The sequence below is a fragment of the Cibotium barometz genome, chromosome 16 (assembly GCF_041138505.1).
Source record: "Cibotium barometz isolate CiBa-2024 chromosome 16, ASM4113850v1, whole genome shotgun sequence".
In the NCBI taxonomy this organism is placed as follows: domain Eukaryota; kingdom Viridiplantae; phylum Streptophyta; class Polypodiopsida; order Cyatheales; family Cibotiaceae; genus Cibotium; species Cibotium barometz.
In genome coordinates, this window is record NC_141061.1 from 48,162,541 (window position 1) to 48,184,936 (window position 22,396).

General features: G+C 40.9%; 1 long non-coding RNA gene across 3 annotated transcripts; it reads left to right on the plus strand.

Moving 5' to 3' along the window:
* The first annotated feature begins 12,546 nt into the window (after window positions 1-12,546).
* LOC147630680 (uncharacterized) lies at window positions 12,547-20,848 on the plus strand. 3 transcript variants are annotated; one of them, XR_015267689.1, is made up of 2 exons: window positions 12,547-13,083; window positions 20,065-20,848. It is a non-coding gene; the product is annotated as an uncharacterized LOC147630680 (long non-coding RNA). The 3 variants fall into 3 exon arrangements; XR_015267687.1 differs by having other exon boundaries at window positions 20,072-20,799; XR_015267688.1 differs by lacking the exon at window positions 20,065-20,848 and adding an exon at window positions 18,776-20,010.
* The last annotated feature ends 1,548 nt before the right edge of the window (window positions 20,849-22,396 follow it).

Sequence of the window (22,396 nt, forward strand, 5' to 3'; positions counted from 1 at the left end):
TTCAACATTTTGTATGTGAATCCATGGAATGCGTGCATGAAGGATCCCCTTCTTCTTTTGACCTTGTATCCAGGTAAGAGATGGGAATGTGTCGGTCATGAGCATCACTGTCTATGTAATTATTCTCTATGTGGCCAATTTAATAAGTATTACAATCAACTTGGTGGTAGCTAGCTTGATGCTTTTTACATGGTTCAAGGGTATTTGGTTTCTCAATAATTATTTTATTTGGTTTCTAATTCAATGTTAATGGCCTTGTCATTTGGTCAGTGGAGACAATATATGTTGGAAGAGTTTAACATCTTTACTTCAACAAGCTTGCCTGATTTTTGGGTACCCTCACATGCATTTTGTTGATCCAAACTAGGCAAGAAGGAGCTCTCCATGTAGCCGATGAAATGAGCTATCCACTGGTGTGAAGAGCGTTGGCTTCTATGAGCCAAGTGTGCAAACTTGTTCCATCCTCGATCATGCACATGAGTGTCATTCGATCAGAGGAATAGATTCTTATTAGAATGACTACATTCCCCATGTGAGATAGAGTTAGGTCCCTCCATTTACTCATATCCTTGTATTTCCAAGAAATCGAGGCGTCATCCATCAGAAGCCAAGGGACTTAGCCGCCTAATCAAAAGGATTCCCTATTTCTAGCTAGGGAAAGGACCTTACAATTTATCTACTGCTACATATCAAAGAGCTAAAAAATCTCTTCCACCTACCTTAATACCATCGTGCAGGCACCTTTCACCCATAGATGGCTTTTCCTCAAAGTTTGTATGGAGTTAAAAGAAACTAAAATTTCACAAGATTAGACTTATGCATCTCATATTTGTGTGGAATAAGAAGATATTAATTTTTTTAGAAACAGTAAATATATATATTAATATTAACAAAGAAAACCCTTTATAAAAAGTTCTCTTACAATTCTTCTCTTAGATACTTCAGATTTTAGAGCCAAAAAAATCCTCATCCATACAAAGATCTTCCAATTTACAATTAAGTAATCTGCATATGAGGTCCCACCTTTTATCTTCCCAAACAAAGGAAGATTGACCCCAAGAAATGTGATATCCTAGCTGCATATAGGCAATCCTCATAGCTTCAAAAGTGCAGCCCTTAGGAGACTACTTCTCCAAGACCTCTCCACTTGATCAGATCTTCACAACTAGTTTGGGTTCCAGAGGGTTCTCAATAAAAGCCACAAAGGTGTAGACATGTTGCTTCTCCTTTAGGTACCATCTTCTTGTCTTTGCCCCAAACTTAGGCTGCTTTGCTCTCATATCACACCTTGAGTATCCCTGCATAATGTCAATAGTTAGGGTAACCTAGTATGTACAAGGGTCTTCCAATCTATGGAGCATATCATCTAATCCCAGCCTGTAGGGCCTGAATTAACTAAAACACATCAGCATCATTTAATTTATTAACATACAAAGAAAACCCTTTATAAAAAGTTCTCTTGCAATTCTTCTCTTAGATACATCAGATTTTAGAGCCAGAAAAATCCTCATCCATACAAAGATCTTCCAATTTACAATTAAGTAATCTGCATATAAGGTCCCATCTTTTATCTTCCCAAACAAAGGAATATTGACCCCAAGAAATGTGATATCCTAGTTGCATATAGGCAATCCTCATAGCTTCAAAAGCACAGCCCTTAGGAGACTGCTTCTCCAACACCTCTCCACTTGATCAAATCTTCACGACTAGTTTGGGTTCCAGAGTGTTCTCAATAAAAGCCACAAAGGTGTAGACATGTTGCTTCTCCTTTAGGTACCATCTTCTTGTCTTTGCCCCAAACTTAGGCTGCTTTGCTCTCACATCACACCTTGAGTATCCTGCATAATGTCAACAGTTAGGGTAACCTAGTATGTACAAGGGTCTTCTAGTCTGTGGAGCATATCATCTAATCCCAGCTTGTAGGGCCTGAATTAACTAAAACACGTTAGCATCATTTAATTTATTAACATAATATATTAACCAACACATGTGAATACATTAGCTCTAGGACATCTACTTCCATGTTAATCTCTTTCTGAAAAACTATAATGTTCCTTGAATTCTAGATCTCCCATAAACAACAAAATCTAATAACGTTAAATACTAAATCTATAACTCTCTCAACAGTTGCCAATCTGCCAAGGGCCCAATCTCCCCAAATTCCTTGAACCCCTATGCTATTTGAGACCCATTTCCTAATTCTACCCCATACCCCTCTAATAGTAGGACATTCCTAGAAGGCATGCCTCCCATCCTCTAAAGCAATTGTACTAGGGCAATAGCCAAAATTGAAGTTTCTTTGTAATGGCTTGAGTCCTATAGGCAGGGCCCACATACACACCGTCCATATAAGAATACCTGAGCTTTCATTGGGATGCTTGCTTCCCACATATTTTCCACCTCTTCCTCCAGATACTAGCATTCCATCCTACCTTCCAGATTCTATTTTGAAATATTCTACATTCACCTCACTCTTTCTAACTCCAGATATAGAGCCTTAGCTGCCCCTTTATCCAACATGACTCCATTATACCACACCTAGTCATTTATCTAGAAGGACTCATCAAAGGCTGTAGAAACCCAATCTTTTTGCACTTTTTCCAACACTTGCCCTACCAACTACCTCTCCCTTAGTAGTAATCCAAACTCTTCTACCATCTGGTCTAGCTCTTTCCATCCCACCATGACCAATCCCATCAATCAGCCAATCTTCTTAGACCTTTGTTGTTCAATTTTTTGACTAGAATAATGTCCAGAAATGCTAGAGTAGGGTTAAATTTATGAGTCCACAATAGTCCCAAGCTAAAAAAAAGTGTTTCCTATAGTTATAGGCATCCATCTCAAAACATCGGCCTCAGCACTTCCTTCCATCTACCACATAGAAAGTTGCAAAAGGAAGAACTTGTAATTTTCAGAGGAGCATAGGATAGCAGCTTGTCTTTCTAGTTTAGCCATAGCCATCTGCCTTTTACAAGGACTTGAAACTCTTTCACTAATTCCTTGTATCATTTTGGCCCATGACTCTTCCTGATGTAAACACTTGGGAAGGTATAGAGCTGCTCTGGCTATATAGCATGGGTGGGAAGATGCATGATCAAATTATTATTCTCTTCTCTCAGAAAGAGCAACAAATCATCAGCAAAGCATTGAATTACCAGTTGTTCACCACTCCTCAGCTTTAGTCCAATCACCCTCCCTTTTCCACTTGCATCTTCAAGGGCCACAATGAGGGGATGAGAGGAAATAGCAAAAAGCAAAGGGGCAAGAGGGCATCCTTATCTCATAGACCTCAAACCCTCCCACAAGTCTTCCATTCAAAAGCAAATTAGAGTGAGTGTCCCCCAAGAGTAAGTGTGTAAATATAGGATGCCATATTAAATCCAAAGCCCAGTTTCTCCATTACCCTTGCCACAAAAGACCAATGGATCCTATCATACGCTTTCTTCAAATCCAAGTGAAGTAGAATGCATTTCTGATCAGTCCTTTGGGCCAAATCCCTCTCTAACATAGCAGCAAATATGTTATCATATATGGATCTACCTTTTATGAAACCATATTATTTTCTAGTCATAATCTCTTGGAGAACATGAGAGATCCTCAAGGCAATGACTTTGGCTAGAATTTTGTAGATTATAGTTAGCAAAGTTATGGGTCTCCAATGATTAAACCTGTTGCATGTAGCCTATTAGGGGATAAGTTTCACCACTACATCTTTCAGATCTTTATCCAGGATGCTAGTGTTAAATGCCTCTTTGTAAATGTTCCATACACTAGTTCCTTTAATGAAGGCCAAAAGGCAATGAAGAACTCAACAAATATCCCATCCCAGTCAGGGGACTTCTCTTTCCCCAGTTTAATTAGGGCCAGCCAACATTCATCCAATTCTCTCTCTCTCTCTCTCTCTCTCTCTCTCTCTCTCTCTCTCTCCATCTAGCCTTGTCTGCATCAACCCTTTGATTGATCAAACCTAAGAGGTTGAACCTTCTTTTTGAACCATTTTCTTGAACCATTTTCTTTTAGGCTTAAGGTAGAACCTAGGAACTCCACCCATCTCTTTGCTACCTAGTCAATCTCCCATAAGTTCTGCCCCCTTTTCATCCATGATCAGTCCCACCAATTCCTTATTCCTTTAGCTTCTACTAGTGTGAATAAGTATCTATCAGGTTTCTCCCTCGTGTTATAGATTCTCCATCTTTGACCTCCAAGGCCCTCATTGGGGTGGCAAGCTTGTCATCTTCATTTTTGAGGCATGCTTGACATCTGGTATAGAGGCTAATCTCTTCCTCAATCAATTTCCTAACCTGTCTTTTCCTTTAAAAGAGCCTCTAATTGTTCACTCCACCTTCATGCATTCCCTCATTGGCTCTCAATTTTCCAACCCTTCTGATAAGGCCCTGCATATCATTAGCAAAGGATCTCTATGATCCTTCCTTGTTTCCTCTTTCTCTTTATCTACCAATGGCCTCTTCAGTGTAGGCAGTAAACAAATCATCCTTGAGCACGGAAAACTCAAGAAATATAGATTATGGTCCACCGAGTAAAATATCTTGGATAAGAAATCATGCGAAGATGCGTTGATATGGATAAAGATAGTGATAAATCATTGATAGGATGAAACTGTTTTAAGTGAGTAATCACACAATGAATCGTAATTCAATTATATATATAGGATAAGGTTATTGATGACTAAAGACTTGAGGGTGTTCAACAAATTTATAAGGACTATGAGGAATATTATTTTCCTCTGAGATTTAATAATGATGTTTGCATTCTTTAATGATAATTAGAACTATATAACAAAAGTGACAGGGATGATGAGGATGAGGATGTTGTATTACACACACACACATCATGATATTGATGTATTGTACATACATGCACATGGTCATAGTGATATGAATGCACATGATGCCACTAACACACATATGCACATGATGATGATGTATGTGATAGTGCTTTGGGTGAGTCAGATCATGTGGGCATAATCTCAAGGGTAGAGATGGTAGGTGAGCATACCAAGCATTGACACTTTCATGCCTATCATCTTTCCCAACTGATTATGTGGACACTCTAGTTGATTAGTGGTGACATTCTAGAGGATAGTGTGCATTTGATTAGTGATGCATCCATTAGCACACTTGGGATGAGTGTATCCATCAGCACACTTGAGGTTAGTGATACTCTACATATGAGTGACAGAGACACCTATGAGCATAGAACTAAATTCCTAGTGTTAGATACATCAGGCTATTCTTCTAAGATTTCTATTTGTGGAGATATCACTGATACGACCACTACTCTTAGTATTAATAGCATTCCTAGAAGCATTTTGGTGGATAAACTTTATGTATTTGAGCAATCAAGGATAGTGCATGAGAGTAGTGATGATTTTTCTAAGATTAGACCTCATAGGAGAGCTAGGATTATGTATATGGATCTAGAGAGCTAGAAGGTACACTATAGATAAGCTAAGTGTAGTAGTACTAGCCTTCTTTTAGTTCGTGGAAGCTTGTGTCATTTGTATTCCCCTTCTTGATACAAATGAATACTTTGGGACTTAAGATTATTTGATATGTTGTCACCATTAAAATGTTTAAAATTAAAAATTTCATTATAATTATCTTGTTATGTTTGTGCTGGGGTCAGCCTCGTAAAACACACACTCACACAACCTTAGGCGATTACACATAGGACACTTATGTCACTTTCTTTATTTTACTTGTTATGGTTCCATTATCACTTTATTGTCACTTTCTTTATTTTACTTGTTATGGTTCCATTATCACTTTATTGTCACTTTCTTTATCTTGCTCATTATAATTCCTCAATCACTTTATTGTCACTTATAATGTATTGTGTCTGATTTCTTATTATACACAGTAGTGTGACCTTTGACATATCCTGTAATCTTTCAACCTTCTTGAGCTTTCTTAAGTACTCATGCCATTCTCTCTTATATCAAAAGGCCCCGACTTTCATGCTTTTGAGTCTATCCAATGACAAACTCTTGATAATACGTGTTTCTTAGTGCCCTTCTCTACTCAATCATCACATGCCTTTCTGTGTAACCCCTCTAGTAACGAGGTTGAACAATGCAAACAAGGATTTTTCCTCATTGATAATTTTCTCTTCCTACTCCTATACATTACTAAGGTAGGCAACATGATCTAGAACCAATCTAAATAAAAAATCTAGCCAAGCTTGGAGGAAATGAGTTAGTAGAATTCTTGGTGCATTCTTTTCATTGACATCTACTTCATCAACTATCCTCTCATTTCTCCCTTCAGTTTATTAAAAAGTTAGCCACGCTTGGAAGAAATTAGTTATTACAACTCTTCTTGCATTATTTTTGTTATAATGATGATGTATGCTTCATTAAATAATCATCCCATTTCTCAATGATGGCATGTGCTTCATTAGTTATCCTCTCATTTCTTAATTCTTAGATCCTCTTGAACTCATGGGTGATCATAATTCCTTGTAGATTTACATATCGCATAGAACTACAAAATAGCAATGTTAATTTCATGACTCAAAGAGCCACATCATTAGTACCTATGTTGGAAATTAGGTGTGGGGGGCCAAGTCCCGAGAGATCACCCATCCTAGTTGTGTTCACACCAATGCGCACTTAACTAGCAGTTTTTACAAATTGGTTTAGCCATCCAGACTCCAAAACCTAAGGTGATGGAGGACCTCCAGTCTATCCATTTTATGGAAATCTCCTAGTTCTAAGCGTTGGTACCGCTTTTCTCAACACCCCCCCCGGTGGTGTTATTTGTCCACTTTTTATTAGCTCAAAGGTTGAACTTGTCCATGTCTTCCGGCTCAGAGGCTCAACTTGGCTTCTTTTGTGGCTCAAAGGTTACACTTCAACCCATGGCTTTGATACCATGTTGAAAATTGGGTGTGGGGGGCCAAGTTGCGGGAGGTTACCCATCCCAGTTGTGTTCACACCAATGCACACTTAACTAGAGGTTTCCACAAAATGATGGAGGACCTCCAATTTATCCATTTTGTGGAAATATCCTAATGCTACGCTTTGACACCACTTTTCTCAACAACCTCTCCCACATGCGTTAGTACCACTTTGCCTTCCATGACTATTAAAAGGTGACTTTTCCTCAAAGTTTGTGTGGAAAAAGAAGAAATTGAAATTTCACATGGTTGGACTTACACATGACTATAGTAATAGACCCAAAGTCTTTTGTCTCACAGGGTTTGTCTAACTTTCATCATTTCTCATCATCTATTCTTCTTTCAGTGATCCTACTCTAAAATTTTTCTAGGGTTTATGCTCCTATCATGGTTTAAATAATTTTTAATGAAAAATATTATTTTTGATTACCTAGGAAAATACCATTTTGTGGCCTAAGATGGCTTATTCAAGGCCTTCTTATGAACTTAGCTAGATAGTAGCTACTATCTCACCTAGTGTATGTCCATACTATGTGTAAACACACACAAACACACTTGTCCCTTCGATACCCCTTTTTTACCAAACATGACCTTTCTCTAATGTTATCATTCATCACACTACTATAAAGTTGAACTGTTGAATTCAACCACCATTATCATATGGGCTCCTTCATACTCATTCATGCACACAGGTCACCTTGACATAACTTATAATCGCTTTCTTTTTGCTACCTTTAACTTGCGAGCTCTAACACTACTGTGAGAAGGCGATTCACATTCAGGGTCCTTACTAAACATGACCTTTCTCTAATGTTATCATTCATCACACTACTATAAAGTTGAACTGTTGAATTCAACCACCATTATCATATGGGCTCCTTCATACTCATTCATGCACATAGGTCACCTTGACATAACTTATAATCGCTTTCTTTTTGCTACCTTTAACTTGCGAGCTCTAACACTACTGTGAGAAGGCGATTCACATTCAGGGTTTAGCCACCTGTGTGTGCGCATAAGAGGAGAGAAAGAGGGAAGATCCGCCACCATCCTAGAGCTCTTTGAGCTCTCATCGTTTGGCTGCCTGTGTGTGCAGAAGATGAGAGAAACCACCAACATTAGAGGAAACAAATAATAGTTTTTTTTCTTACCTTTAATCTTTATTTATTTTTTTCCTTTAGTCTCTTCACACTTTTAGTCCAAACCACATTACCCACTTGGCCACCCACACCCAAATACTTGGCCATTTCCATTAACACTTGGAGATTTCTTTTGATCTACCCATTCTAGTCATTAAAGTTTGTTTTGTCGTCCGCTACTGCTAATTAGTCATTCAAAATTTGTTTAGCTTGTTTGTTAGAAATTCTTATGTTGTGGTTCAATAAAGAATTTGTGTGTGCGTATGTGGGTGTGTGTGATTTAGTTAAGTATTTGTCTTGTTTTGTAAGTTATTATTATTATTATTATTATTTCTTCTCGGGTATTCTATATTAAGCTTTTCTAATTTTGATTTGTTTGTTTTTAGTGATTCTCTTCTTTCTTTTAAAATTATTTGTAAGTTCATATTCAGATGGCCTTATGATAGTATATAAAACTCTTGGATTGATTAATTAATCGCAAGGCTTTGCTTAGAAGTTATCATTGTTATCCTTATGTGGAAAAGTTACTATTTGGCAAGGTAGCCCATGACAAGACAATTATAAATATATTTGGCGATTTGGCTTAGATGTATGCAGAGAACCCCAAAGATTTAGTGTATCGATACTTATGGGAGAACAAGGATATTGAGGTAAACCCGATTAATCAGCACTTGATCCCATATCCTCCTCCGCAATATAGAAATAAGCGACCGGGTAGCTTGGATTCTCACTCATGTTATGAAAAGAAGAGACCTTGGCTTTCTTCGGTGATACCTCCGATTGAGAATGAAGATTTGGACAAGACCCTTGACTTACACCTTAGTTTTGGGAATCGGCCTCGTGGTACAAAGCCCAAGTGCAGCATCAAATGCAATGTTCGGTTTCATCTATTTTTGACAGCCGCCACAAGCCCGCGAGTTGTAGGCTTCACATCTAGTTTGTTAGAATTGTGCTTCTCTTGAACACATAATGGTGTTCTGCAATCTGTTAATTCTGAGTAGGATGAAATTGTTGGAGTATCTCGGGACATTTGAGATTTGATATTATCAGGAGCATGTAAGAGGATGATTTTGGCATAGCTTTATGCTATGAATATGTTCAAAACCTATGATATTTATTATTGATTTTAAGCTACGTACTAAAGTCGATATAAGTTGTACTTTTTTGTTGAACTCATATATATATATATATATATATATATAAGAATGATAACCATTCAATTGTGCTTCACATAAGTTTGGAACTTATCGTGCTTCATAGAATTCTCGAACCTCTTTATATTTCTCATTGGACAATACCATTTTTCCTATTTTCTCGATCATTTGGTTAGCCCTCTCATAAACCTTGCCATTAAGCGCATGATCGGCTTCATCACCGCATTGATAGTGTTGACTTCATCCTAAAATGCGAAGTCTTTTATGGTTCTTGCAACCTCTATGCCAACTCTTGACCAAGAAGGAGCCCATCCCATCTACTCATTACATACAACCAACGACTTCAAAGGCACATTCACTTTGGATAACCTCTTCATCGTGAGAAAGTTATAACCAAAGCGTGTCTCTGAGTACTTGAAGAGATCCTTTTGGGGAGATCTCTTGCAGAATTCATTTAAAATAAACTAATAGTTTTGAATAAAGCTTATTATCTCCTTGCCTTTTGAATGTGTGGATCAACCCATGGCAAGCTGCCAAATATCCTTTAGTAAGTTACTCAAACAATGAGCAAAGTATGGACTAATTGTGATATGTAGATACCTCTCTTCAAGCTTTAGGACCAACTACTCTATTCGTTGCCAAATATCCTTTAGTAAGTTACTCAAACAATGAGCAAAGTATGGACTAATTGTGATATGTAGATACCTCTCTTCAAGCTTTAGGACCAAGTACTCTATTCGTTGCCTCACCCCATCAGTTAAGAACTGAATAACATTATGTGGGCCAACTTTCACAATACCTTGGGCCCACTCTTCCACAAGTCGATCTACAGTTTTTTTAGTCCTAGAAGCATTATGTGAGGAAATGAATTGCTTTCTTCCTTGAGAATAAGCAACCATGCCATGAATGGACCATTTTTTCGAGTGTCACACCAGCCATTTGCACAATAAGTGACACCATTCTTTGCCCAACTTTCATGCACAGATTCTGAAGCACATTCAATTGCAGCTTTCTCCTTTTGCAACAAGGTGGTGCGTAGTGTCTCATAGGAAGGAGGCTTGTATGTTGGGCGCCATACCATGCAATCTCCTGGACCATTTCAATAAAATACGGGCTACATGATCATGATAAAAGAACCAGCATCTACCCTCTCTTTCTTGCGGGGATCCCAAGCTGCTCCCAAGGTTTGCTGCTTTGCTGGAGTTCGCACACACCCATAGGCTACGAATTGTGGGAAAATGCAAAGCTCCCAAGTTTCCCACACTGCAATCCATCTCCCGTGCTTACATCGTCCCCATGTGCATGGTTTCTTTCATGCACACGCTTTCTCATCTTCACTTGGGTACTTTGCTGCACACTCTCTACACATTTGCAAAGCTCCCAAGTTTCCCACACTGCAATCCATCTCCCGTGCTTACATCGTCCCCATGTGCATGGTTTCTTTCATGCACACGCTTTCTCATCTTCACTTGGGTACTCTGCTACACACTCTCTACACATTTCAGGTCTTGTCCCTGGACATTTGTTCACTTGTACTTTTTGCATTGTCAACATGGCATAGATGTGCTCTCACACAATTTGCTCCTCGTGACTTCTTTTTGTCACATTGCTTACATTTCCATTGTATTGCACCTCCCTTCTTAGATGAATAGCGTTCTAGTGTTTCAACCTTATCCCACCAAGTAGCATTTGAAGGCGAACGTTTCTAAGCCTAAGGAAGCCATGATTTTTACAAATTTAGGCAACAAATTGATCAACCTTTCAAAGCTATCCATGAGAGAGAGAGAGAGAGAGAGAGAGAGAGAGAGAGAGAGAGAGAGAGAGAGAAATTGAGTTCTTGTTTGTCTACTGTATAAGAGGAGATGCTTGAGAGGGAGAGAGGCTTGAGAGGAAGAGAACAAGAGGAGTTTTAATGTTTTTTGTAGACTGTAAAAGTTTCAAATTGAGAGAGAGAGAGAGAGAGAGAGAGAGAGAGAGAGAGAGAGTAGCCTTGCTTCCTTGCCTTGGAAAGTTGGAGTCGAAGAGACTTGAGAGAGGAGCCCACTTAGAGCTCTCAAGCACGCATGGGCCTAGGAAGTGGAGTATACTTAGGGGACCGTCGAGCACACGGGGAACAAAAGGTACACGTTTTCCTTTTTTATCCCCTGGCGCCAAACGTCAAGCCAACAAGGGGTTTTTAAAACGTTCCCTAAAGGGTGAATGGCAGCCACGACATTCCCTTGGCCATTCTCTAGTAGGGGAATGCCGTTTTCATCCCTTGGGAACGGTGGAACGCATTTCCCCAAGGCTCAGATTCCTAAACCACTTTGCTTGAAGTGTCTTTTTCTAGAATGCGCCAGGTCCAAAAAATAATGACCCATGCTTTCTTCCTTCCAAAAGTGGCTTGCTTGTTGCTAAAAATATTCAAACTTATACTGTCTTTAGTTAAAGATATTATAAGTGATAAAAGTTGGCCATCTTAAGTATCCATGCTAAAAGAATATGTTGCAGAGATGGGTGCATAGCTTTTATTGTCCTTGAAAGACCAAAAAGCTAGCCCACATGTCCACGCATTGCCCAGACCTCAAATATCGGTGTGAACACCTAACACCTTCTAAAGAGAAATGCTTTTATCCTTTGGTATCTGTAGCATACGCCAAGCTAGGATCGTGTGAAACAACGAGCCCTTCTTTAAACTTGAGTTTAGTGAGTCTTTAGCAATCCTTTAAACAACATACTCTTTGGCCTTGCATTTGGCTTTCTCTGCCAACTACTCGGCCAGTCTTGCTTCACGGTCTCGCTTTTCTTTTTCATTTATCCATCGACACCATTGTTCCATTGAGGAAATTTTTTATTTGGGTGTCTCTTTTTGCTGGGACAAGGTTTCCTGTAATTCTGCCAATTTTTTTTCCCATTTGGACTCTTTCTAGTTGCATCTAGAGTTGCCTTATCTACTCCTTTAACTCTGGTTGTCTTTGTCTTCTTTTTGTGGAAGCGTTTCTTCGAATGGTTCTTCTTTAGTAATGTCTTTGGAGCTTGATGCCATGGTAGATGGGCGAGTGGTTTTTCCCAATCTCAGCTTTACCATCCACAGGATGCTCTCACCCTAGGTTGCCAGGTTGAATCATGTCCCAAGCTCTGATACCAATGTAATAGCATACGCTAAGCTAGGACCGTGTGAAACAACAAGGTCTTCTTTAAACCTGAATTTAGGGAGCCTTTAGCAATCCTTTAAACAACATACATGAATCTAGAAGCGGTTGTCGAGACATCAGCAGATGGGGTCCCAAATTACCCACTAAAGAGGCTTCCTGCAAACAAGCAGAAGTATTTGCTTTATTTTCTTTTAAAGAACTAAATACAAGCTGAACTATGTTCGCAAGACTAAGTGGACGACTGAGTGGACATACTGACTGATTGGACAAAGCGACCAAACTCTGGGCATAACTATGCATAACCTGTAGGCAACTGCTGTGAAGCTATCTTCTAGAGAATACACGGGCCCGAGACTAAGGGTTGGTGTGCTGAAAACTCTGGAAGAGACTCAGCTTCATTTACCTTGGGCTGAAAGCACAAGAATGCTGCAAGTATGCAAAGGCAGTTCTTCTTGAACGCCCTGGCAGAGTGGGTGGAAGCGACCTTGGTAAACCGTGTACTTCGAAACTTTGGCGGGAAAACTCTATAATTTTTAGGGTTACAGGTACCGTCCTGCAGTGGAGGACACCACGAGTGAGAATGGCAAGGTGAGGCCCCTGAAAAGGCGCGCCCCGTTTGATGGTGATTACCTTTCATAGTACAAATGGAAGGCGGAAACAAGCAAACATATGTTGTGACACTGCAGCCCAGGGGACTATTCCAGGTCTTCCAGGAGTTGGCGAGAATCGCCACAGAAGGTAAGAAGATATTCAAAACTTGCAAAGAACTCTCCTTGGGGAAAACTCTTTTTGACATGCACAAAGCCCTTACATGTGGGCTCTTCTTCTGTTTTATGGGGAAACCTCCAACAGAAGAGGTCTTCGTTAAGTGGTTCCAAGAGTTGTATGGCACAAAAGCTAGGCTGGCTAGATTCTATTTTGCAGGCAAAGGATTCTTTCAAGCCATGGTGGAAACAGAGCAACAACAGAGAGATTATATGCTTAATATTGTGGCTACCTTCAAAGGAAATGTTGTGTTTGCTCTGCCTTGGTCCCCAAGTTTGTTCTACCTTGGTCCCCAGGTTTCAAACCTGATGATGTCCTCCAATACCAATGCCCTGTGTGGGTGGACTTCCTAGGCCTGCCTTACTTCGTCTGGGATTAAATGAAGGATATTGCAGCAGCTTCGGGCAGGGTTCTTCATGTTCCCAAACATGCTATCCATGAAGGAAGAGCCTCAGGAAAGCATGTATCCTCTGGGATTGGAGACAAGAAATACCAGAGTTCTTGGAATTTGATCTGCATGGATGCCATGTGGTCATTAAAGTTCATTTCCATCCTTTCCCAAACTCCTGCTACAAGTGTAAAGCTCTTGGACATTTTGCAAAGGACTGCCAGGCTGACTATTCTGAACCTAAACAAGTGGTTGAGCAAAGCCCGGGTAATGACCCTAACTTCAAGGCCCAGCCCTCTGATCAGGACAATGAGCAAAGCCCTACTAAGGATAGCATCTCTTACAGAAGAGCCCTAATTCTCAAGCAAAGGCAGCCAAGGCTGCGAGAGCTGGTGAGGGCTCAAGCAACTCTGCCAAACAAAAAGGAAAAGAGTCAGATGACTGGAAGACACCCACTCAAAAGTGGGGTGAGAAAGGCAAGATTCTACCCCAAAGAAACCCTTTTGCAAGAAATCACTAATAAAGTGGGAACAAAGAGTAACATCAAAAGGAAGCTAGGAACAGGGCCAAAGAGTTTGTTGTCCTGTTGGAGGGAGGGAATCAAGACATTGTCAAAGAACTGGATGGGAACCACTGATGCCTTCTCACAGATCATCGGGGCGGCCTCATGGAATATAAGAGGCCTATGCTCTTGTAGTAGGCAGATGTATGTAAGGAAATTCATCTTAGAAGAGAAAGCCTGGACATCCTCATGCTCCAGGAGACCAAGACGGGGGAAGAACCTCTGAACATTAGAGGCTATGATTGCATCACTAGTAATGCTAGTTAGACTATTGAAATGCCAGATCAGTTTTGATAACACCCAGTTGGGTTTGGTCTGTGTATATGCTCCAAACACAGAGATTGAAAGGAGCCTATTGTGGGAAGATATCTCTACACTACAATCTGACACACCTTTGCTTTTTGGTGGAGATTGGAACTGTGTAGATGTAGCTGATGACCCCCAAAATGGTATCAGCAATTTAGCTCAATGGAATGAGTGGAGGAATAAGTGGGATGCTGTGGATTTGGGGGAATGTGATGGCTGCAATGAACTCCAGCATCATACATGGAGTAATAAAAAACTCAATGCAAACTTTGTATCCAAGAGGCTGGACAGAATGTACGTGTCAGACTAAGGCTCCTAGTTAGGACATGACACTGAAGGTAGAGTGATGTACGGGCATGTAGTCTCAGATCATTTTCCAATCTTTGTAAGCTTCAGATGTAAGGTAGTGAGAAGAACCTCTGCACCCCCACCCTTCAAGTTCAATGTCTCTTTTTGTAGGACAAGACATTTTGTGAAAAGATGAAGGAGGCTTGGCTCTGCGCCAAGGATACCTCTTCTGACCCATATGTGGTCAGGCCTGGAAGCAGTAATTGCTTTAGCTAAGCAAGAAGATAAGAGGAGGGCTAGAGCCAAAAGATACGTAGAAAACAGGGCAGAATATGCTCTCAAATGTGTCAAACACCTATGTTCTGAAAATAAGCAAGATTGCATCATGATGCAGACTATGAAAGATCTCGAGGAATACATAAGAAGAACAGAATTTTAGAAAGCTGAAGCAGCTAGGATACAAACTGGTTTGTACTGGCTTAAGGTGGAGGTACTCCTAGCAAGATCTTCTTCAGAGCTCTAAGAACCAAGAAGGACCTAGACTTCATAGCAGCAGTTAAAACCCCTGAGGGGGAATGACAACCTCTGAAGAAGAGATCAGGAACTCTTTTGTGAGCATTCTATCAAGCATAGTGGGCAGCCCTCCTGCAGCTGGGACTGAATATGAGAGTAAGCTTCAAAAGTTTCTGGAGCCTGTGGACAACTCCATAACAGAAGAGAAGAGATTGTTGCTTGGTAGACCCTTCTCAGTCAATGAGATAGAGTATGTGATTAGGTCCCTCAAAAGAGAAAAAGCCCCTTGGCCTAATGGTATCCAAGCTGAAGTTTTGCAAACAATGAGTTCTCAAGATCTATGTAATCTACTCAATGCCTGTAGAAGAGACATGGCCATGCCTGAATCAGTCAATACAGGTGTTATCAAGCTCATCCACAAGGGAGGGGATAAAACAGATGTAAAGAACTACAGACCTCTGACAATGCTGAACACATAGTACAAAATCATGGCTAAAGCACTTGCCCTAAGAATTAGATCCCTGGTCAGCCAGAAAGTGCACCCGAGGCAGTATGGCTTTGTGCATGGCAGAAGCATCCATGAAGCCATTCTAAATGCTATCTCAATTATAGACTGGGCTGCATAATAACATGATGACTTAATATGGATTTTAAAAAGGCATATGACAGGGTAAGCTGGCAGTTCATACTGGTAGTTATAGAGAAGATAGGATTTGGTGTGATCTGTAGAATTGTTAAAACACTCTTCTCCAATGCTTATGCTACAGTCCAAATCAATGGGTATGCCTCTGGCAAGTTTCAGTTAAAAAGGTCAGTGAGGCAAGGGTGCCCCCTTGCACCTCTCCTATTTGCCATCACCACTGACCCCCTTCTGAGAAACCTAGATCTGCTAGTCCAGAAAGCCTCACTCAGACCCTTACTGCTCCCACAAGGTAGACCCTTTGTATGCCAAATGCTTGCTGATGACAACTGCAATGTCATCAAATGTTACAGGCAAGGTATTGGTAGCCTTATGAGTGTGTATAACAGTTTTTGTGAAGTATCTGGCTCAAAGCAAGCAAGACTGAATGTCTGGTGTTAAGCCATAGACAAAAACAACATGTACTAGAAGAGTTTGAACTAAAGGACATTGGTCCTGGTAAGGTTATCAGATACCTTGGATGCCGAATTGGTCTGGGCCTTACAGCCCATCAATCCTTTGATTGGCTGTGCAGCAAAGAATTGTCCAGAAGGTTAAGGCAAGAGCTAAGCTAAGGCAGAGCCTGGCTGGCAGAATAATTTCTTTGAAGCACATCTTGCTGGCCCTACCAGTGTATGTGGCCACCTTGGTGAAATTCTCAAAAGCTGACTGGAGCAATCTCTACAAAAGCTTCAGTGAGTTCTTGTGGTCTTTTGCAGACACTAAGACTTGGAACTTTGTCTCATGGGAGTAGGTGTGCTCTAGGAAAGAGGATGGGGGCTGGGGAATCCCAGATATCACCAAGCAGGCAAGTGATCTCCTAGCCAAGTGGATCACAAGAGTGCAATCAGATCAGCCATGGATCACAAGAATGAAACTAGGTGAAGCTGAAGTATTGGGGCAAAAGTGGACCGGCATCCACTGGCTAGACAAATTAATCTTCCCAGGCAACATCAAAATCAAAGGCTCTGAACACCTTCAGAGACTAGTTCAGAGCTGGAAAGAATCTCTCTTGAATGTTGAGTGGAATGGCTCTCTCTTTGGAACAATGCATCAGGGAATGGAAAGCTAAGGATTCAAGGCTTGATAAGAAGACCAAGAACACTGTCAGGTTTGATAAGTGGATTGAGAAGCTAGCAAGGAGTTGGCATAAACAAGGCATTCACCTTACCCCACAATAATGTAGGAAAAGGACTACCAAGGTGTGGAAATCTTTAGGCTCCACAAGACTGGATTTGATGCTTTGGAGAGTCCATCTGAAGCTTCCAGTAAGGAAAGTTACAGCAAAATGGGGGGATGGCAACCCTTGGTGCCCTATGTGCAGATGTAAAAAAGAATCAATTTATCATGCACTGTGGGAATGTTTGGCTATCCACCTGATCTGCAAAAAAGCAAGTAGATTGCTGAGAGATTGTGGAGTGATTGATCACATCAACTGGAGACAAGCCCTAATTGGATGCAAAGGCAGGATGAACCCAGCTATCTATAGTGTTTGGCACTCAATTAGAGCCCTTATCATCTTTGAAATTTGGAAATGCAGGAATCTAGCAGCACATTATGGCCCCAGTACAGCTCCCTCTCTCACTTCAGGACCAGTCAAAGATATTCTCTTGCAAGCTATACGCTGAAGAGTAACACTGGTGCTTCCATTAGGAAGGAAGCAGCTAAGACAATCTTTAGGAAGCTTCTTAAGCTTAAAGCTTAACCTTTGGGTGATGTATCTTTTTTGATACTAATATAATAATCTCTTTGCATTAAAAAAAAGTATGCAAAGGCTGAGGCCGAAGCACATATGCTTGACTGTTTTACTTGTTAACTTGATTTGTTTTCTGATGATTTGATGGACTGATGATGGCTTGCCTTTTATATGACCTCACGGTGTAGATTGGCTGGCAGAAGGGCTGTCTGCCTGTATTTAATCTGCCACGACTTGATTTAATCAGCATTTAATGCTCGCTGGGTCGTGTTGTTCTGTTGGCTGGCCGACTAGAGTCAGCCCTGGTTGATTACAGTCTGGGTTGGCCGACTGCAGTCTGGGCCTGGCTGACTGTTGCCCAAGCCCCTCAAAGGCTGCCGACTGAGCATAGGGGGTGGCTAGGGATACTTAATACCCCTTGCAAGACTTCCCCCTCCTTGGGGCTGGCCTTAGGGCTGGCCCCTACTATCTACATGAATGCAACTGATGCAATCTAACCCTATGCCTGACATCTACATGAGGAATTGCTTTGCTGAATTTTCCAAAGTGGGTTAAGAGGACTGACTTGGCAGACCTCTAAAGTTGGGAGACTAACCTACGTAGCTCATGCCTGACATTTCTTGGATTGGGGCTCACAAAGGAGTCACGACATATGACAAAATATCCTAAAAAGGTACTACTTTTGTACATGATTCTTGCACTGTTGATGAGTCACTGTGTACCACAGTGCATGGGTGCACGTGACATCATCTCTCATCATCTGTGGAAAATCCCCGTTCTCACCTTGGTTTCGTTTTGTGTGGACTTCCCCTAAAATATTGGTCAGACAAAATAGTGACATCTAATGTTTTCTCACGCACAGGGGATCCAAGCCGGTAGTAGTGATCTCCTTGCTTTTTAGTAGCGTTGCTCGTCTCTCTACTGGCTGTATAGTAGCAGTGTTGTTTTCTCTCTACTGGTTGTCCACAATACTGGTTGGCTGGAGCAAGTTGTTCTACTTTCACACGCACATTACCGGCCGTACAACACTATTTTAGTTCTCTATTGGTTGCCTATAGACAGGCCGTACAATGGCAACTTATCATACTCCTCTACTCGGCTGCTCTACATGGCGATCTGGACTGGCTAGCTACAGAGTCTTTCTTTCTCTGTCTTGTATGAACACAAACCGACAGCAGCTTCTGTGTGTGCCTCTCGCCCTCAGTATTGGCTATAAACAGTGGACTATTGCAGGGCAGATTTGGAGCTGTTCGGGGCTGTTTCATGTATTGATTTGGCTTGGTGATTGGGCTATCTTGAAGTTTTCATGGACTGCCTTATGGAGCAGATTCTGGTCTGTGTTGATGGCTGAAGGTTGAAACTCTTAGTCTTGTGAAGAGGGCTTATATAGAGTCTCATATGAGCTTTGAGGAAAGTTGCCTCGGACATGTGGAAAATTTGGTGCTGGAAGCACCCTCACCTTGGATTTTTTGTAACAACTTTTGAGTAAAAAAGAAGTTACCTTTGGGGCCGGTCGTTCTGGCTCAGTGTGTTGCCCACCTATTTTGTGGCTTTCTGTTGTTATACTCTGTTTGCACTTGAAGTGTTTTTCTACTCCAGGCTTTGGTTACAAATGTCATCCACTTAGTTAACCTGCATCACCCACCCCTATCTCTGATTCAAGGTAAGGACCTTGAGAATGGCTCCCTCTTTGAGGGTCTGAAATCCCATTTCCATACTCAAATCCGTTACAGCTTTATGTATGCCCCAATAAGATGGTTTTCTCATTTCTGACAACGAAGCCCAAAGCAACTGAGAAAACTGTGAGACAGTTCCATGCCTCTCGAAATTTGTCATCACTGCCACCTAATGTCAGGTTTGTTTCTTCTGCAAACTCCTCAAGAAAATTTTCTTTTCCAGAGAGCAATTGTAATACTTAAACCAATTCTTTTCCTTTGCAAATCCCATGCCAAAACATTCATGGCAATGTCAACACTAGGGGTGGACAGGGGCATCCTTGGCATACACTACAACTGAACGGGATAGGATCCATCCAATGTTTGTTAACATCCACAACTGGCTGTGCTCTGATCAAAAGCATATTGACTATTTTGATGTAGTGGTCCCCAAACCCTGAGACTTTGAGCATGAACATGATAAATCCCAAGTTCATTCTATCATATGCTTTATCCAAATCCACCTTTAAGAACATGCTAGCTTTACCTTGATTTGCCATGAAATTCTGGCCTTCCCACAAGCTAATGATGGAATCGAGAATCCATCGTCCTCTAATGAACCCCTTTTGCTCTGGCTAGTGGACTGCGTCCTTCATCCAATCTTTTAACCGGCAATACCAATGCTTTGGCTATGATTTTGTATGATACATTTAAGAGGCTAATGGGCCCACCGATTGCCATTAGTTTGTTTTTCCCCTCCTTTGTCCAACAATTTAATCACCCCTAGGTTAAGTGTTCATGCATTACTGATTACAGTAGTGGACTTTTGGGTACTTCCAATTTATCCCCCCTGCGCTTTTTGTGCAGGAAACAGTGTTTGCCATGCTTGTGGAGATAACTGAAAGGGCAATGGTTCATAGTCCTTTCAGTTGTGAGAAGAAGGATGTTTTCATTGTTGTAGGTGTAGACTAAAATATAACGCTTCAAGAGATGATGCAAATTATGTGCAGTGAGCGAGGTGGCAATCTCTACTCTACTGATGATCGCTATTGCATGGACAATGGTGCTATGATTGCTTATACCGGTCTACTTGCTTTTTCTCATGGAATCACTAACCCAATGAATGAGGCAACATTCACCCAACTCTTTAGGACCGATGAAGTTTACGCATTATGGAGAGAGAATTTCATCACAGCTTCTACAGGAAAAGAAGAGAATGGCATCACTGCGTGGTAATGTAAGTTATCTAGGAGAAGCATGCTTTAGACACTTGTTATAACATGATAATGCTAGATTTGCATTGTACCTTACCCTCTCTATATTTTAATTCACACAATGAGGGAGCATATTCCATGGCATAGAAGGCTTGAATGTTGAAGCTCTTTATGTTTTGTTTTACTATAGGCTGCATTTGTGGATAGTTTGAGTACTTGGTTTGAAATAGAGATGATGTAGGCTGTCAAGGACTATCTTTGTAATTATGACCCCATTCCTGAAAGGTCCATGAGGCTGGTCCTCCTTGCCCTAACAAAGTCAACCTTTTCAGAGGAGGTAAGCATTTTTTTCTGATACATGTGACTTCAGTTCAGCATTATGAATTCCTACCATGTCAAATTGGGACGATTCTTTGTGTTGACATGAAGTAGATGAATGCAACTTCTTTAAAAGCCTCACTTTACCATGTCGTATCTTTTATTTTCTTTCTTTGATGTACATCTTTGAGCCAGTCACTTAACATCTCTACACTATTATTTTCACTATTCTTGCCTTTGCCACAACATTCATCCACAAGAGTTAAAGAGTGAAGGACAATCTTTATTCCCATTTGTAAAGAGGGGACAATGTTGTAGGGTGGTCACGTATATGATGAAAACATCTCTGTCTCTCTCTCTCTCTCTCTCTCTCTTCATCATGGTTTAAAAATTGAACATCCCATCATTATATGTAAGGTGCATGACTATTGGAGGATATAGTAAGTGAGCACATCTTACCACACATCTCCACCAATGAAAAAAAGAAAGCAATAACCATTTCTATTTGTAGAAAAAAAATCTTAACTAAAATTCTACATGCATGCATATATACACATACACACTCTTGCACGTGCATGCACTCACACGCAAGCATACATGTACAGTCATACACTTGTATATGCACATTCACACACGATTGCACATGCACGTAAAGTTACACGCATGCACGTGTGTGCACACAAAATCAACACACCCAATCACCCACATGTATGTGCGTGCCACATTTATGCACGTGCACATGACTACATACACACTCGTATGCTTGCATAGACACAAAAACACAGATGCACACACGTGTGCACATATAGATACTCACACACACTCATGCACATCCATATACACGTTTAGACACAAGCATACATGCACATAGTCATACACTTGCATATGTACATGTGCACACATGACTACACGTCCACAGTTAGACACTCACGCTTGCATAAACAAACTTGCACTTACACGTACAACACATGCATACACATATAAATACATATGCATGCACACTTGAGTGTACACATGTACACGCAAGCAATTAGTATAGCCAATCAGTAACATGTACGTGCACTACGCACATGTATTCGTACGCTTGCACAAACACACTTGCACTTACACGTACAACACATGCGCACACATATACAAATACATATGCATGCACACACTTGAGTGTACACATGTACATGTATGCACACAGAAGCATACGTGCACGTGCACACGTACCCATGCACACATGCACATATACACGTGTGCATCCACACAAGCACATAGGTGTACACACAATCTTGCGTGTGTGCACATAGATTATAATGGAGTTGTTGCTTCATTACACAGACACATGCGCGCACACATAAGCACACATTGTGCACTGCGTACAGGTGATTGGTCGACACATATAGTCTCAATGTGGGTAATTTGTCACCTTCATGAAGGCTTTAATAGATGAGGGTGCACTCACACAAACATGTGCGTGCACACACTATTGACACATAAAGGTACACATGCACGCACTTGCATACACACAGACTTAGCGCACACACACTCAACACACATGCACATATACACACATACACTTTCACACGTGTGCACACACACACAAAATTGATACATAATTTGCACGTGCACATAGAATGAATGGACATGTACATCATCACATCCACATGTGTGCGCACACC